A 3383-nucleotide genomic window follows, 5' to 3' on the forward strand; every position below is an offset into this window, starting at 1 on the left:
AGAAAGTGGGAAGCATTAATCCTAGAGTTATAACTCCATTCAAGGACGCAATTATAGAACTTAATTCCACAAGAATGTAAATAAGAGAATTCCTGATAGAGTGGATTCACGAATAGTGCGTCTCGTTCAAAAAGTCAATACACGCAATGTTTTGTTATTGAACATCTTGGTAAGACCATGTTTATGAGAACTCTTCAATATGGATGTACATATACAATGAGTAGAAATTTTCATTTGACTCACTTAATGACGTTAGGTTGATAAGGAAATAGCTTAATCCATACCCCTCGACTCCACATCCCTAACGTACGTAGGTAACATACTGATATACTACATGATCTGGTGGTGCAGAGACATCAATAGGGACAAGGACAATCTCCTCTTAGGGATATGTTTTACCAATCCATCCACAGCTCAATACATTCTCCTAACAAGTCCTTGGGCAATCCACTCGGACTCAATGGTGGGATCAATCCCTCCTTACATGCTTCAAATTTGCGAATTATGGTATCAAGGTTAACAATCTTGAGAACAAGACTTAGAGAGGAAATCAGCTCCCTAACTTGAGCTCTATCGCACGATTGGAGTATCAAAGAAGGGTGAAATTCCTAAATGTCCGAATAGCCTCCAACTTATAGATGTGGTCGACAACACACCGATCAGAAGGACTCTACTAGACACGGCTCCGAGACATCCTAGGACACTTTAAAACCTTAGGCTCTGATACCAAGTTTGTCACGCCCCAAACCGAGGGACATGACGGGCGCCCGACCGGGTAGCCCCAGTCAAGCGGATCTGGGTGCCTTTCCTATCCCACGTGTTACCCCGTATTTTCATTGCTTATTAATCAAGGAATTATCCATTTATAATTAAAACACCTTTTTACAAAACATACCTAACATACATGGTTACTTAATGAGGTTTACAACTTACGTCGCCCAACATACAAAATACATATTTACATAAGTTCGTAACCCACATTTACTGTCTACGGAGCCTCTAAGGATACAAAGGATAATACAATACTTGCCGGTAACAAGGCTCCGGCTATACCTCACACAAATACCCAAAACATGATTCCGGAATAAAAGCGGCATGAGCCACGTAGGGCCCCGAGAGGAATGGGGCTCACCGATACAGCTGACGGAAAGTGAAGGGGAGCTACGATCGTTGGACTGGAGTACCTACTATGGATCCACCTACAATCATAACACGAATGTAGTGCCCCCGGCAAAAGGGATGTCAGCACATTTGAATTGTACTGGTATGTATGAACAAACTTTGCCCTAAGCAAACTCAAACCATACACAAGTAACAAGTAGTAATGGAGTCCACAACCAAATACATATGAAAGGAAACAATCAAGCCAAGCAAGTTTACAATCTCTCCATTTCCCCTTCAACATTTTCACATCAATGATTTAACAACTTTCTCATATTTTCATTTCAATAGTGATTTCGATCACTTTTCACCCTTATTACCTCGGCCACCCTTATTACCTCGGCCACCTTTATCACCACAACCCACACCTTATTACTTCGTGTTGCGGCGCGCAACCCGATCCCACCGAACAATCATAATTCACAAACAAAAACAACAACAATTCACAAAGAACAACAACAACAATTCTCAAGAACTACAACAACAATTCTCAAGGAATAACAACAACAATTCACAAAGAATTTCCATAACCATCAATACCATTTCCATCATATTCAATAACTAATATGCATTTTATGTCACAACAATAATTGCCCATGACAAGCCATATATGTTTTTACCACAGTTGTTCCAATTGCATCAGTTACGATTTCCTTCCATCATTTGTTGCTCAGCTCTTACCACATAACAGTTTCACAATAACACATTTGGTTTATTGCCAATTACTTATACCATTATATCGGGAGACTTAACCCCGAACACTCAAATCATACCAATCACAGAATTTCACACATAATCCACGTAGATATAACATACCAAATATTCGTACACCAAACAAGGTGATTTTACAAAGGTCAAAGTTAGCCATACATACCTCAAAGAGCTTTCCCTCAAATTTTTAGAATACACCAACAACTCTAGCAATAACAATCTATAAGGAAATAGCGGAAATCGATTAATAATTAGAAAGATTACCCATGGTGTAACCCTCTTAGGAATTTCATCAAACACCTACAAGTGAAGTAGACTACAAGGTTCTACAATGGAAATTCCTTCTTCCTTTATCCAATTTCATCAAGAACTACCCAAAATAGTTCATTAATCCCACCTACTATAGCTTAGTGTCACATGCATGGCCTATTTCTATCCCCACAATATATTTTTTGAACTCATAATCTCATATATGAAATATTAGAAGTAGGACATACCCGGAAGATGGTGAGCTAGAGATTGGCATGCTTGATTCTTGAGGGTTTGTGCAAGATTGATGATTAGGAGGCTAGGTTCCTCTTTCTCTCTCTAAAATGCTCTCACCTCTATCTAGATTTAGTGTAAAAATAGTCCCAAATGAAGCGCCAAAGCTTATTTATCAAAGTGGTTTCGGATATAAAAATTTCCAAAAATGACCCCCGAAGTCAAAATGTGGTGCAATTATGCTATAGCATAATCGAAATGTGGGCAGCATTCTTGCGGCATAATCAAAATGCGATAGCATAATCGACAACATGGGACAGCATAATATTTTTCCCGACACTGCTTCACTATGCGGCGCATATGCGGTGCGCATGGTTGATTTGCGATCGCAAATTGGTCGCCAATCCAGCCTTTGGTAATTTGATCATAACTTTGTGTAGGAATGTCAAAATGATGAACGGTTTGAAGCGTTGGAAACTAGACTCGAAGACCTTTCATCTGATAGGTTGTTCATCACATAAAACCTTATACATATTTAGATATGCTCGTTCAAAGCATGGACTAGTGCAAGCTCATTTGGAATTTTAGCCTATTATGAACCTTTTTTCCTATTTTTCTTGGACTTAGGCCTTTCCTTGGACCCCAAATTACATACCATAAGACTTATACACATATTTACCAAATCCAATTGATGTACACCATGTTAATAGCACATAAAAATATTATAATAAACCTACGCGGCACCACGAGATCCTAGGTTACTTAGCGAAATTTTTCGGGGCCTTACACTGAACGAGGCAATGCAAGATGTTTTGAAAAAGGAGGTGATCAAGTGGTTAGATGCCGGAGTGGTGTATCCTATCTCTGACAGCTCGTGGACTTCACCGGTGCAGTGTGTGCCGAAAAAGGGTGGTATGACCGTGGTGACCAATCCTAATAATGAACTTATCCCAACCCGGACAGTGACCGGATGGAGGGTGTGCATGGACTACCGCAAGCTGAACAAGGTGACCCGCAAGGATCACTTC

This window comes from Nicotiana attenuata, chromosome 6 (assembly GCF_001879085.1).
Source record: "Nicotiana attenuata strain UT chromosome 6, NIATTr2, whole genome shotgun sequence".
NCBI lineage: Eukaryota > Viridiplantae > Streptophyta > Magnoliopsida > Solanales > Solanaceae > Nicotiana > Nicotiana attenuata.